Source organism: Lathyrus oleraceus, chromosome 5 (assembly GCF_024323335.1).
Source record: "Lathyrus oleraceus cultivar Zhongwan6 chromosome 5, CAAS_Psat_ZW6_1.0, whole genome shotgun sequence".
NCBI classification, from domain to species: domain Eukaryota; kingdom Viridiplantae; phylum Streptophyta; class Magnoliopsida; order Fabales; family Fabaceae; genus Lathyrus; species Lathyrus oleraceus.
In genome coordinates, this window is record NC_066583.1 from 628979596 (window position 1) to 628995509 (window position 15914).

The following is a 15914-nucleotide window of genomic DNA, read 5'->3' on the forward strand; positions in this document are numbered from 1 at the left end:
TGCTGCCTGCCGCCTCTTGTTCTTGGACCTGGTGATCATTGACGTATTTCTAAGTTGTCAAATCTGCTGAACAACTCAGTGAACCGCTGATCGGTTATGGCAGTCCTCGCTTCCTGTTGTTGTTGCATTTGGCACATCATTTGCATCATTTCGAGATTCTGTGCTTGCATACCATTGTAAGACCCCAATTTTGGCCCTAAGATCCCTCATGGCCCATATCATCTCATATCATAGCCTCAAGGATCATTGCATGCCTTTGCTTCCCTCCTAGTGGGTATGGTTGCCTTGTGTGTGTGGTTCTTGATCACCAAGCATGTTTTGCATTTGTATATTATTGCTTTTCATATGTTTATCATCCAAAAAGTACAAAAATATTGTCAGTCTAACCTTGTTGCTTGCAGTTGAAGCAATTATCAGCAATTAGGTCAAAGACAGTCAACAGTCAGTCAAAGCAATGGATGATGGCCATTCTTGCAGAATTTGGGCACCATGACCAATAATCAAGAGTTCACACAACTTGGGACATCATTGGAAATCAAAGTCTCAAGGGATTAGGGTTTGGAATTCATCCGAAGTGGTCCAATCATGCAAAACCCTAGAAAAGTCAACAGAAAGTCAAACTTGGTCAACTGGCCATTTAATCAGTGATTTGATGGATGGAATTGATTTGAAGGAGTTCATTCATGTCTATACAAGCCTCATATATCATGTCCAACCTCATCATGGAAGAATTTGAAGCCAGATCATGAATTTCCCAAAACGGAAACTGGGCCTGTAACTGAAACCTGCCATAAATGGAAAGTCTTGATCCTCAAACTTACATTTTGATACAAGCCTCAAATGAATTTTTGCCCAACATGAAAGTTGAATATCTTGTTCTCCCATTTCCAAAAAGTCCTAGAACTCTCAATTCCCATGTGTGGTTGGCAAGTTATGATCGAATCGATTTCAGAAAATCTTGAACTTCAAAGGGCCATATCTCCCAAACCGTTTGGCCAATTTTGGTGGGGTTTTTTCCTACAAGTCACATTTGATCCCCTCTTTCCAAAAATATAAATTTCATGAGCCAAAACTTCACCAATCAAAATGGCATATTTTGACTTTTCTCATTTAAATGCAAGTTTGACCAAGAGTTGACTTTTTGATATAAACACTTTTTTAACATTTGACCAATTGGAACAGCTCAAAAATGTCATTTAAAATGTGTTTGCAAGCTCAATTATGCAGTACATGAAGCCATTCTTCAACTTGCTTGAAATTTGGATAAAAGTACAATTTCCCCATGCCATCCATACTTGCATTTGAGCCATGCCTTGTACTCATCAAAACAGAGTTCTTAGAGGCCTTTCTCTGTCATTATGCACACATTTTGCAGCCAAATAACCAACAAGTACATATGGCCATACTAGCTCACTTGAACATTGGCAAAAGGACATTGTTTCAACAACCACATCCATGAACCATGCTTTACCACAGCATAGCAGTTTGGTGCAGCATATTTTTCTGTCATTTTGGATACATAAGGTTGCACAATACCACAGAACTGGAGGCTGCAAAAATCACACCTTGGCACTGTTGGAAGGAACTGTCAAATTACCACAATTGAAGGACATTGCCTTGCCACCAAAAGCAGGACCCAACAGCAGTTTATTTTTTGGAGGATGTATTTTCTGTCCTTTTGAAGACAGTAGCAGCAAGGGCAACAGAAAAAACCATCTGGCCAAGGCAAATGGGGGGAATGCATTCTGATTCAAAAGAAACACATTGCAACAAAATGACTAACCCTGCCATTTTGCATTCCAATTTCTTCTGTCCAAAACAAAAACACCTAAACCTAACTTGCCTTGCCTTCACAATCCTCTCACCATTTTGAAACTAGCAGCCACAGACCAAACACTTTCCACTCATTCTCCAAAATCTCATCCTTGCCATTTTACAAAACCTGTCCCAAAACTCAATGAGCTGAAGCTTAGCCATGATTAGTTTCACATTCCACTCAGCATTTTGAACCAACAAGTAGCAGCATACCACAACACCTTCACTCATTTTCCAACCATGCTCTTACCTTGCTTGGCATTTTTCTGCCCAAACCTTGCCAAACCACAAAAGACATAGAACAGCAAAGTTTCAAAACCTTACTTTTGCTGTCATAAGAAACTAGCAGCATAACCAACAAGCTCCAAACCAATCTCATTCATTCATCTCCATTCTCAACCTTGGCATTTAGCATTATCTGTCCAAACAAAAGAACAAAACCTGCTACCACCATCCAACTGCAGCAAAAAGCCAAAAGCCTAACTGCCCTCACCTTGCCATTTGCATTTTTTCTGTCTAAAGCAAAGAGCACCAAAACCCTGCCACAAGCCAGGTCACAAACCAACCTTGCTTTGCTTAACAACAGATTCCCTCATTCCCATTCTCTGTCATATTGAGGAAAGTAAGAGTAGCAGACCAACCAAGATCAACCATTTACCTTGCTTTGGCCAAACTCCAAAACCCTGTCAAACCCTGCAGCAACCTAGCAACCTTCATTTGCCACACTGTCAAACCCTGCCTTGCAACCACCAAACCAACATAACATAACAAACCACAAACCATTGAAATTCACTCATTCAAAATCTCACTTGAGCATCTCTTCAAAAACAGTAAAAAAGAACTTCCAAACTCACAAAAAGGAACCAAACCTTGCTTTGATGGAAACAACATTTCCTCACCATTCTGCTGTCATTTGGAACATAATTAACACCCATCAAACACGTTGGCATACACAAAAATCATTCATGCTGAAAGTTCATTCTTAGCACTTTCAAAACCAGTCCAAGACACTCAAAGCAAACTTTGCCTGGCCTTTGTCTTCTCATCACATAAGCATCATTGTGGACCCTTTGGAACCACATTTCTCCACTTGTAGAAGCCTTTCCATCACTGTTTTCCACCTTGCATCATCCATGGCAGGTTAGATTTTAGGCAAAGGCAAGCATCCACAAGGCAAAGTTCTTCAACTAATCAACATTTGGAAAGCTTTATTTCATCTGTTTCAAGCATTGGTCACCAAATACCAACTGAATCACCACTGTTCCTCCAAATTGGTAAGTTTTCGAGCTCCATGATTTTCCAAATCGATACATGTTTAGTGTAGGTCTTTCAATGCTGAGTATCATGATGCTTTCCTTTTTAAAAATGATTACTTATCCATGAAGATATATGGTTTTGAAGTTTGATGTTAGAATAGGTTTTTGCTCGATTCTTGACTTTTGTGTGGTTTTAATGGAAATCAATGGTAGATTCTTGTTTGCCATGGCTTGCTGATCATTTCCATGTATTCAATTTTGATTTTTGGGCAAGATTGTGAAATCATGATTTTTGGACATGAACCCTAATTCCCCAATGGTATTTTCCCAGATTTTCTGCCCCATCTCTCATGTGCATGGCTTTTCCACTCACCAACCAATGAAATTATTTCATTTTAATCCCCAAAACGCACAGCTTCAATTAGTGAGGCGGGTATTTACCAGTTTGCCACCGTTGACCCCACGTTTGACCATCTTGTTATGCTATGTGCTTCATGTTTCATCAATTTGTGCATCAACTTCAACAATTAATTTCTCATTCATCTTTCATCCAAAAATCATGAAAATTTTTCCATCATGTTCATGAATGTGTCTAGTATTTGATTATGATTTTTAATCAATTTTTCATTGGCTGGATTTTAATCGATAATTATTTTCTTGACATGTATGCATATTTGACACCCTTTGCCATTTCAATTGTGAAATACTCATGTTGAATCCAATGAGCTTGAAACTTTTTGTGGTGAAACTAGACACATTGACCTTTGTTTCCATATAGAGTTTATGCATTTCCCATTTGTGGTTTGTGAGTTACAAATTTTTGAAGTTATGTGTTGCATTTGGTGTTACATGAATGACATGCAATTTCACAATTTTTGTTCACATGCTTCCTTACATCCAAATGACCCCAAATTTTACATGAATCTTCTATCACATGTCTAGTTTGTGTATGAATTTTCTTGGAATTAATCATGCTGTTTTCCATTTGATTGTGAATTTTCTTCCATGCTTTGTCATTTGTTGACTTTTTGTGCTACACATTGCCATATCCTTTGTGAAATTCTCAAATCATATTGTATGACCATGAAATTTCATATGTGATAACTAGACATCTTGAGCTTTGCATTGGTGTTAATCTCATTCATTTCTCATCTGTTTTCAATTTGATATGATTTTTTGAAGTTGACCCATGTTTGTTGACCTTCATTATGCTTATCTGAAAATGTGTTGACTTCCTGATTTTATTTGACTATCTTCCCATGATCCAATTGAGCTGAAATTTAATATGCATGCTATGTTATGGATTGTGATTGAGTGTGATTTATTTCATGATTTTTGAAAATGTTTGGGTTGACTTTTGAATGAAGTCTTGCTGTTGACCTTTTTGTATGCTTCTCTTGCCATGCTTTGCATTCTTTTGTGTATGAAATGACAATGATGCATGATTTGATTATGAATCCAATTGAGATTGCTTCTTAAATGTTTGAACATGAATTGGGTTGACTTTTCTTTGCTGTTTGACTTTTTTCTTTCACCTTTGACCCTAGGCTAGTCCTAGTGGTCTTTTGAGCTTACATTTGAGCTATTGTTTCAGGTTAAGCACCAATGCCTCAAAGACCATTCATATTTGATTGAGTTGGATCATATATCACGTGCTAACCCTTGTTTTGTAGGTTGACTCATGTAACTTGAGTCTTTGTGCCTTGCACAATTGGTCCCTCTGTGGTTGACTATTGGTTCATTTCCTTTTGATTTTATCTGTTGAACTGTTTACTAATTGGTTTGCCTTTTTTAGGTACTTTAGTTGCTTAAGTTCTTTGAACTTGCTTGCTTTGCTATTTAGCATTTGCTTTGAGGTATAAACCTTTCTTCTTCATGTAGTCTGGAGTCCCGGTCTGTTATTTGACCGGGCAAACTGTCTGAAGTCCTCCTTAAGAGGCAATGCCTGTGTGTGTTTAAAATTGTCCCAAGCAGGAAAAGTCCTCATTTGAGGCAATTGGTGGAAGGTAGGGATAAGAAATCTATTCCCCACTATTCAGTGTGTCCTCTCTTTGCTCCCATTATATGGTTGAAGCATTGAGATAAAAACCCAAGATCTAATCGAGTCAATAAAGGGGAAAGAGTTCCATCTTTCTGAACTCCCCCACTTTCTATTATTTGATGCTCTCTCTGATCTGAGATAGAAGCAATGAGGCACACCCCTCATCTCCTATTCATCTGCTTCACCTTAGCCTCTCAATGGCAAGGTTAAGAGCGACCTTCACCTATTACAGTGGACTTTCAAAGTCAAACCCTCTTGTGTGAGCCCCCCATTGTTTGGCTATAGAGTGTGCTGTTTGCTATTCATTGATTGATTGATTGCTTCATATGCACTTGTTTGCCTGTATGCTATGCATTTATCATCATCAATTGCCATTAATGCATGATCATCTCATTTGCTTTTGTGATGCTATCATTGTTGTTTGCCCATTGAGGGCAATTGTAAGTCCATCTCTTTTGGCCATTTGCTCCTATGATATGGAAGGATAGAGTGTAAGACCTCATTGGTCACTCATAGCTTCTGTTTTGTTTGTTTGATTGTGAGGAAGCAATTGTGAGTCCCTGCAAGTTGGCATTTGCTCTCCTGTGATCATGTTGCATTGTTTGATTGTATGTGAGGATACAACTGTAAGTCCCTGCAAGTTGGCATTTGTTTCCTAGGATCATACTGTGTATGTGAGAGTAAGCCCAGACAGATTGGCATCTAACATCCATGTTTTGCTTTTGTTTGTTTATGTGAGGATGCAATTGTAAGTCCCTGCAAGTTGGCATTTGCTTTCCTATGATCATATGTTGGATATTGGTATAAGTCCAGACAGATTGGCATCCGGTATCCAAGTTTCATTTTGTTTTAGGAGATTAGTATAAGTCCATTGAGTGGCCTCTGATATCCAGTTTTGTTTTAGGAGATTGGTGTAAATCCATCTAGTGGTATCCGGTATCCGCTTTTGTTTGTGAGATTGGAGTAAGACCATTGAATGGCATCCGGTATCATTTGTTTGCTTACATTATTATTATTCATTGCCTATTCCAAAGGACACACTTGAATCATCTTCTATATGATTTCAAGAGGTGAACCTTCTAAGAAGTTTTACGATCCATCTTCATCCATTCATCCCCATTATGTCCTAAACCTTTTCATACTTTGATTTCAAACTTAACATAGATATTGTGCAAACATCTTCATGTTTTCCAAACTAAAAACCTGGACCCAAGTCCTTGACTTTTTTCAAACTTCATTTCATAATACTCATTTGAATTAATCTTAATCATACTTTGACTCCATTTTCATAATCACAATCAATTAACTTCACCCATTCACTTGTTTTGGCTTTGTCCATTGTTAATCTTTTCACACATTAGCCATAGGTTTCAATTATCATTGTGGTTGATGTAAACCTCACCTTATCTTTAGTGAGTCGACTATAAGACTTCCGTACTGAAAACAGGGTTAACCCCTCTAGTGCGTCGAAGCTATCCTCACATGGTGGATGTTGGTCTTGGTCGAGTTTTCTCCCATTGATAATGAAAAGCCTCAGTGCTATTGTTTAAAATTGAATCCACCAACCTTTTGGAAATCTTTTAGCCGAACTACGGCATTTTGATCCTTACCTTTGATGGAAGGTACGTAGGCAGCGGGTTCATCCGTTCAAACCCAATAATAAAATTGTATATTCTTTTCTCACCATCCCAATCATGTTTGCACAATGCTTATGTCATAACAAATAACAATTTAGTACAACAAGTGTGAAAAGGGCTCCCTAGGAGTACCTAGGACGTAGTGGGTGCCTAACACCTTCCCATTGCGTAATTTACCCCTTACCCAGACTCTCTGATCTTTTATTAGTTTTCTACGTGTAACACTTCTTAGGCTTTTGTTCGCTTTTTAGCCAGTCCTTTGGATAAATAAAAATGCGGTGGCGACTCGAAAATCATTGTATGCTTTGCTTATGGTTTAATCGATAAATCATATAGCGACGAATACACCGCTACAACCATCAATAGCATCTATGATGTCGTCGTTGGTTGCAGGCCTTCTTCGTCGACGACGTCGTGAGGATGGACCAGCTGGATTATCGGAAGGGTTGAGCGGGACTGATTGTTGTGCATGATCATGATCACCCTGCTCCATGTCTTCAAACTCGTCTGTAGACGGGTTTGCATGTGAAGGCTCGGTATCTTCGGGGGCATTCAGATCATAGAGGTGGCGGTTGGGGTTGGTGACATTTGTTAGGGCGATGTTGGGTAGAACAACGCTTGGGACAGCCTGGTTATTCACCATAAGGTAATATTTTCCGCCTACTCTGTTCTTAATCAGGCGGCTGGACCGGCAATAGCTGATATCCATAAATAGGGGAGGTAGAGATTCTAAAGTTTGGAGTCGGTCCCCTAGGTTTAAGCCAAGTGCTATGGTGGTGATTAATCCACCAATTACAAAAGGTTGTCGGCCTCTAGCACATAAGGTGCGGATATGATGAAATAGGAAGGAGGCAGCGTTTACCTGTGTATCTCTTTCGAAGACGCAATGGAGGAAGAATAATTCCTTTGCGTTGACTTTGCTGTTGTTTGGTCTTCCAAAAACTGTGTTTTGCAAGATGGGGATAAAGTACCGGATAGTTGGGTTATGGATATGGGAAACAAGGAGCTCTTCCCAGTTGTTGGCATCGACACCGGATATTTTCCTAAAGAGGTCGAAGGCGGCAACTGTGTTCCAGTTTGAGTTTGGAGGGATTCTTGGGTGGACTCGTTCTCCTACAGGAAACTGGAGCATGGTACTCAATTGGTTTTGGGATAGGGAGTATTCGGTGTTGAACATACGGAAGGTTGCGGTACCGGTTAAGTACTCGTCTTCACCGGCGAGAGTGTTGTATGCGTATGAACTTAAGAATTCTAAGGTTAGGGAGGGGTAGGTAGGTTGATTATGCGTGCATAAAAAGGTTACATCAGCAAGGCGGAGCATCCATTCTATACCTTGAACTAATCCTAATTCTTGTAAACAAGTTAGATCAGGATACCTGGTGGAGATGACGCCTCGTTGTTGGAAACGTTCGAATTGCTCCCTTTGATAATTTTCATCTTCGGATCGGAGGATGATATTTCCGAAATTTTGATTTCCCGCCATACTGATGAATGAGTTGGAAGAAGAAATTAGGGAAGAAAAGAAAATATATTTGATTGTATAGAATAGTTGTGATGTAGGAAGGAAGGTATGGTGTGTATTTATAGGGAAAAAAATTGAAGTTGGAAAGGGAGTGGTTGAAAAGTAAATAAATGTGGGTAAATGTGAATAAATGGGGAAGGTAAAAAGTTTAATAGGTGTAACGGTCGTCTCCAACGGCTTTGTAACGTTAACATGTTCAGAAGGCGTTACGCTCGTTACAGGGGCATGACGGGCGTCACAAGCACTTTGTGTGACGTCCGTGATAGATTGTGTGACGCTCGTCACACAGTCATTCTGGCATGGTTTCTGCTAGCGTTCTTCATAATGATTTTGGTAATTTTTTTTATTATTTTGTTTTGCTTTGCTTCAGATTATTTTATTCTGCTATTGTGATATTTTAAATTGCCTTGCATGTTATTCTACTTTCCATAATATATATATATATATATATATATATATATATATATATATATATATATATATATATATATATCTTAATAAGTTATGTAGGTAGCAACAGTAGAGAGCATTTTTGATATATATTGCATAATTCATAATAAAGTAAAATAAATCAATAACTTCATAAAATAATCATAATGTAGCATTGGAAAAAGGAAAACAAAAGATTGCAAAAAAAAAACAAATACGAACATAATTTGAAATAACATTAATGAATAATCTAACTAAAATCAAATAACTAAGAAAAACAACTTCTATCCATCTGCACGATCTCTGGCCAGAGGAGCAAAAGAGTTAACACGGTTTAGCAACTCGTGAAACTGATTTGTCATACTGTTCATGCATCCTAGAACTTCGTGTCTCATGTCAGCGAACTCTTCTCTGAGGGCATCTTGTTCTGACATCAAAGCTTCAATGGCGGTGTTATAATCAGTTCCGGGCATATGATGTCTAAGGTCGGGTATTGTCGATTCTTCGGTCTGAATAGGTTGAGGAGGAGGGTCAATATCATAATAGCCAGATGGTATCTGAGGGTCAGATTCGGCATACGGAATCTGGTCATCACAAATCTCATAATCCTGGATGGATTCAGTGGATCTAGCAGGAGAGGGTGTTATGTTCAGATCGTAGAGCCAGTTATTGCGGTTATGAACACTAGTCCTGGGATTGGGCATGGTGAATAGGCAAAGGACTTGGTTATTGATTATAAGCTCAAACTCGTCAGACCCTAGGTTTGCTATAAACATAGTGTTGAAGATGAAGGGTATACTCATAATAGTGATGCCACAAAAAGGGCTTAAGTCAAGCATAGGCTGACGTAATCCGATAGCATTACCAATCATAGTTATCAAACCGCCTATTCGAATTGGTGCTCGTTCATCTTGGATAAGGTGGTCTAAATTTGCTAGCATAAAAGTTGCACCGTTTACTGGACGGTTCTGGGAAGCACAAAATATGATGAAGAGTTCATCACGTGAAACTGTGGTACTGTTTGGCTTCTTCCCAAATAAGGTGTGGGTTAGGGTCTTATGGAAATAACGAAAGGCCGGGTTATGTATGTTTCCAGAGAGAAACTCATGTTCCTCGGGATCGTCATTTCCAGTCAAGCTTCCCCAAAAGTGTTCAAGTTCTCTATATTCAAAAAGTTCTTCTTGGCTCACTGTGAATGTATCAAGGGAGGTAGGGAAACCTAAAAGGTTGGTAAAGTCTCGAATATTAAACTGGTACTCCATGTTGAACATTCTGAACTGGATAAAACCTCTGCTTATTCCTTTCCCATGGCTGGGTAGATAGATCAGGGAGCTAAGGAATTCTAGAGTTAGTCTCCGGTAGGTGACGAAATGTCTACGGATAGGAGAGGTTTCCCACCCAATCTGACTCAGCAGATACAGGACACTTTGTCTTATTCCAAGGGCAGTCATTGCCCAGTCATCAGCATACAGGCTAGGTAGCATCTCTCTCGTGGCTAGTTCCTCAAATCTTTGTTTTTGAGCCATCCCTCTGAATTTGATACCCATACGGTCAATTTGTCCCATCAGGTTAGTGTTAGCTAGAGAAAAGAAAAACATGAGTTATAGCCAGGATTTGGCCAAATGCCGAAAGAAGAAGAGAAAAGTTTTTAAGAAATCAAAATAAATCAAAACTGAATACTAAACAAAATTTAAAAGAAATAAAATAAATAAATAAAAATTTGTGGGTTGTCTCCCACTAAGCGCTTTGTTTAATGTCGTAAGCTCGACACAAAAACTATCAATTATAATCTATAAATTCTGAAGGCATTTCGTCTAAGTGAAAGACTTGCAAATCTTCATTGTTTTCTGCATAGTGATAATGTTTTAGACGTTGCCCGTTTACGGTAAACGGTTCCATAGATTTGCCTTTAATTTCCACCGCTCCACTGGGAAAAACTTTGGTGATTTGGAAAGGACCTGACCATCTAGATCGTAGTTTTCCCGGGAATAACTTCAGCCTAGAGTTAAATAAAAGGACTGTATCGCCTTGTTTGAAGATTTTCCTTGATATGCGCTTGTCATGCCATTGTTTTGTTCTTTCTTTGTAGATTCTGGCATTTTCGTAAGCGTCTCTTCTGAGTTCCTCTAATTCGCTTATATCAAGGATTCTCTTTTCACCGTCGGCCTTATAGTTCAAATTTAGATTTTTAATAGCCCAATAGGCTTTATGCTCTAATTCTACCGGGAGGTGGCATGATTTTCCATAAATAAGCTTAAATGGGGTCGTCCCTATGGGAGTTTTGTAAGCAGTTCGATAAGCCCATAAAGCTTCTGGTAATTTTAATGACCAGTCTTTCCTTGAAGTGGCGACTGTTTTTTCTAATATTTGTTTAATCTCTCTGTTAGACACTTCCACTTGCCCTCTGGTTTGAGGGTGGTAAGGTGTCGCTACTCTATGCCTTACGCCATACTTAAACAGCAGTTTTTCGAGTACCTTGGATATGAAATGCGATCCACCATCACTGACCACTATTCTTGGGACACCAAATCTCGGAAATATTATATTCTTAAAGAGTCTAGCTACTACTCGGGTGTCGTTTGTTGGAGAAGCTATAGCTTCAATCCATTTTGAAACGTAGTCAACCGCTACGAGTATGTATTTGTTACCGAAAGAGGATGGAAAAGGTCCCATGAAGTCTATTCCCCACACGTCGAAAATCTCTACTTCCAAAACGCCCTTTTGTGGAATCTCGTCACGTCTAGATATGTTTCCTGTGCGTTGACATCTATCACATTTCTTAATAGCCGCATGCACATCCTTCCATATATTTGGCCAATAAAAACTGGCTTGTAGGATTTTAGAGTAGGTCTTGGATGTACTTGCATGTCCACCATAAGGAGCGGAGTGACAGTGTTGGATTATATTTTCTACCTCTTCTTCGGGTATACACCGACGGAAAATACCATCGGGGCCTCTTTTAAAGAGTAAGGGGTCATCCCAATAATAGTGTTTTATGTCATAGAAGAATCGTTTCTTTTGCTGGTAGGATAAAGTAGGTGGAACTATTCCGGCAGCTAAATAATTGACGAGATCAGCGTACCATGGTGTAACAGATATAGCTAAGGTGGTTTCTACCTGCTTATCAGCGTTATTTTCTTCCAAAGTAGCTATAAGTTTATCGTACGAGAAATCATCGTTAATTGATGTTCTTTCCGGTTCAAGGTTCTCAAGTCTAGAGAGGTGATTTGCTACTATGTTTTCAGTTCCTTTCTTGTCTTTGATTTCCAAATCGAACTCTTGTAGCAACAGGATCCATCTTAGGAGTCTAGGTTTAGCATCCTTTTTTGTTAAGAGGTATTTGATAGCAGCGTGGTCAATGTAAATGATTATTTTGGCTCCGACCAAGTAAGAACGAAATTTATCTAGCGCAAATACTACCGCTAGAAGTTCCTTCTCGGTCGTGGCGTAATTCATTTGTGCTTCATCTAGAGTTCTACTTGCGTAATATATTACGTGAAGCTTTTTATCCTTTTGTTGTCCTAAAACAGCACCTACAGCGTAATCACTAGCATCACACATTATTTCGAATGGTTCGTTCCAATCTGGTGTCTGCATTATGGGTGCGGAGATCAATGCTTGCTTAAGCGTTTGAAATGCTTCTAAACATTTATTGTCGAATACGAATTCAGCATCTTTCATCAATAGTCTGGTTAAAGGTTTAGTTATTTTAGAAAAGTCTTTAATGAATCGTCGGTAGAAACCGGCATGTCCTAAGAAGCTTCGTACTTCTCTCACGGTTTTCGGAGGTTGAAGGTTTTCGATTACCTCTATTTTGGCTTTGTCTACTTCAATTCCTCTATTTGATATAATGTGTCCTAAAACAATTCCTTCTTGTACCATAAAGTGGCATTTTTCCCAATTAAGTACTAGGTTTACTTTTACACATCGCTCTAGAACTCTTTCTAGGTTTTCAAGGCATTCTTCAAAGCTTTGTCCACATACGGAAAAGTCATCCATAAATACTTCCATGATGTTTTCGAGGAAATCGGCGAATATTGCCATCATGCACCTTTGAAAGGTTGCAGGAGCATTACACAGGCCAAACGGCATTCGTCTATAAGCGAAGGTAGCAAAAGGACACGTGAACGTTGTCTTTTCTTGGTCATCAGGATGAATTGGTATTTGGAAGAAGCCTGAGTAACCGTCTAGATAGCAGAAATGAGAATGTTTTGCCAATCGTTCTAACATCTGGTCAATGAATGGTAAAGGGAAATGATCTTTTCGGGTTGCTTTGTTTAGTTTCCTATAGTCAATGCACATTCTCCATCCCGATTCGATTCGTTTGGTTATAGTTTCTTCTTTTTCGTTTTCAATGACGGTTACACCTCCTTTCTTTGGTACTACGTGTACAGGACTAACCCATTTGCTATCAGATATAGGATATATGATACCTGCCTCTAATAACTTGGTTATTTCCTTCTTCACTACCTCACTCAGGATCGGATTTAGTCTCCTCTGGTGTTCCCTAGAAGTTTTACAGTCTTCTTCTAACATGATGCGGTGCATACAAATAGAAGGACTTATTCCTTTAAGATCGGTGATGTTGTATCCTAGAGCGGTTGGATATTTTCTTAAGATATGCAGGAGTTTTTCGGTTTCGAGTCTTCCTAGGTCTGCATTAACTATCACTGGTCATTCAAGTTCTAAGTCTAGGAATTCATATCTCAGATTTTTGGGAAGTGTTTTCAGATCTAGGGTTGGTTTCTTAAGGCATTGCGTAGGGTCCGGTGTTATTGCCAAACATTGGTTAAGTTTGTCTTCTACAAGATAGTCAGATGATTTGTCTTTTTCCGTTTCTTTTATGCACTCATCGATGATATCCATGAAGTAACATGTATCTTCTATTGCAGGTGCTTTCAAAAATTGGGAAAGAATGAACTCAATTTTCTCTTCTCCTACTTCGAAAGTGAGTCGTCCTCGTTTTACGTCTATGATTGCACCGGCAGTTGCTAAGAATGGTCTTCCCAGTATAATGGGTGTAATTTCATCTTCTCTAATGTCCATAATTATAAAATCAGTTGGAATGTAGAATTGACCTATGCGCACGGGAACGTTTTCAAGAATTCCTACAGGATATTTAACAGAACGATCTGCTAGTTGCACAGACATTTTAGTTGGTCTTAATTCTCCCATTTCCAGTCTCTTGCATATGGATAAAGGCATAACACTAATACCGGCTCCTAAATCGCATAAGGCTTTGTCGATGACAAATTTTCCTATGTGACAGGGTATAGAGAAACTACCTGGGTCTTTGAGTTTAGGAGGCATATTCTGGATTATAGCGCTACATTCAGCAGTGAGTGTAACGGTTTCGCTATCTTCAAGTTTCCTTTTATTAGAAAGAATTTCTTTTAAGAACTTAGCATATGAGGGCATCTGCGTAATGGCTTCTGTAAACGGAATTGTGACGTTTAATTGTTTCAGTAGGTCAACAAATTTTTTAAATTGGCCCGCATCTTTGGTTTTAATAAGCCTTTGAGGGTAAGGGATAGGTGGTTTATAAGGTGGTGGAGGTACGTAAGGTTCCTTCTTTTCTACGGTTTCCTTATTACTCTTTTCCTTTTCCTTAGGTTTATTTTCTTCCTCAGTTGACTTTTTAGAGTTTTGGTTTTCTATCCTTGGATCAGACGGTCCTTCCACTTCCGTTCCACTTCTTAGTATGATTGCGTGAGCGTGGCTTCTCGGGTTAGGTTGGGGCTGTCCAGGAAATGTACCATTTGGGGCAGCAGTAGGCGCTTGTTGTTGAGCTACTTGTGATATTTGTGTTTCCAGCATTTTGTTATAGGTAGCCAGGGCATCTACTTTACTTGCTAGTTGCTTAATTTGTTCGCCAGTGTGTACATTCTGGTTTAAGAAATCTTTATTGGTTTGTTGTTGAGAAGCTATAAAGTTTTCCATCATGATTTCCAAGTTGGATTTCCTAGGGGCGTTATTGTTAGGGGTAGATGGGTTCGGCTTTAGACATCCCGGAGGTATAGCTGGGGCTTGATTTGGAGATTGTCCAGGTGTGTATAAAGCATTATTACTCTTATATGAAAAATTGGGATGATTCTTCCAATTTGAGTTATAGGTATGCGAGTAGGGGCTTCCTTGAGCATAGTTTACTTGCTCCGCTTGGATTCCTGTTAGGAGTTGACAATCTGCAGCAGTGTGACCTTGGATTCCACAAACTTCGCAATTCTGAGTTATGGCTACCACGGTGGCTGGAGGTGATACATTTAAACTTTCAATTTTCTGGACCAGAGCATCCACTTTTGCATTAACATGGTCAAGGTTACTTATCTCGTACATGCCAGTTTTCGTTTGAGGTTTTTCCACCGCTGTTCGTTCGGTTCCCCACTGATAGTGGTTTTGGGCCATGCTTTCGATAAGCTGGTAAGCATCAGCATAAGGTTTGTTCATTAGTGCACCACCTACGGCGGCGTCTATTGTTAACCTCGTGTTGTACAAGAGACCATTATAGAATGTATGAATTACTAACCAGTCTTCTAAACCATGGTGTGGACAAAGTCTCATCATGTCTTTGTATCTTTCCCATGCTTCGAAAAGAGACTCGTTATCTTTCTGTTTAAATCCATTTATCTGGGCTCTTAACATAGCTGTTTTGCTTGGCGGAAAATATCGGGCAAGAAATACTTTCTTCAACTCGTTCCATGTGGTGACTGAGTTGGAAGGAAGAGATTGAACCCATCTTCTAGCGCTATCTCTTAACGAGAAAGGAAAAAGACGAAGTCGAATTGCCTCTGAAGTGACACCATTAGCTTTAACAGTATCAGCGTATTGGACAAATACGAATAAATGAAGGTTTGGATCCTCGGTAGGATTTCCAGAGAATTGGTTCTGTTGCACTGCCTGCAACAGTGAAGGTTTAAGTTCGAAGTTGTTTGCTTCGATTGCGGGTGGAGCAATACTCGAATGCGGCTCATCTTGCGATGGAGCGGCGTAATCTCGAAGAGCACGAGCTGGTTCTGCCATCTCGGGTATAGAAGGAAAAAGATTTTTGAAATCAGGAATTTCACTAGGAGGTAGATTGTTTGCAGCACGATATTCCCGAATTCGTCGTAAGACTCAGAGATATAGTTCGATATCGTTGATTCATAAGTAGTACTGTTCGCCTTGTGAGCGAGTATGTGGCATACAAATCAACGATAGAAAGAAAAGAAAAAGAAAAG

General features: G+C 39.3%; 1 non-coding gene across 1 annotated transcript; it reads left to right on the top strand.

The window, feature by feature from the left end:
- Positions 1-15232: 15232 nt before the first annotated feature.
- Positions 15233-15339, top strand: LOC127088656 (small nucleolar RNA R71). The gene has a single exon (XR_007790483.1). It is a non-coding gene; the product is annotated as a small nucleolar RNA R71 (small nucleolar RNA).
- The last annotated feature ends 575 nt before the right edge of the window (positions 15340-15914 follow it).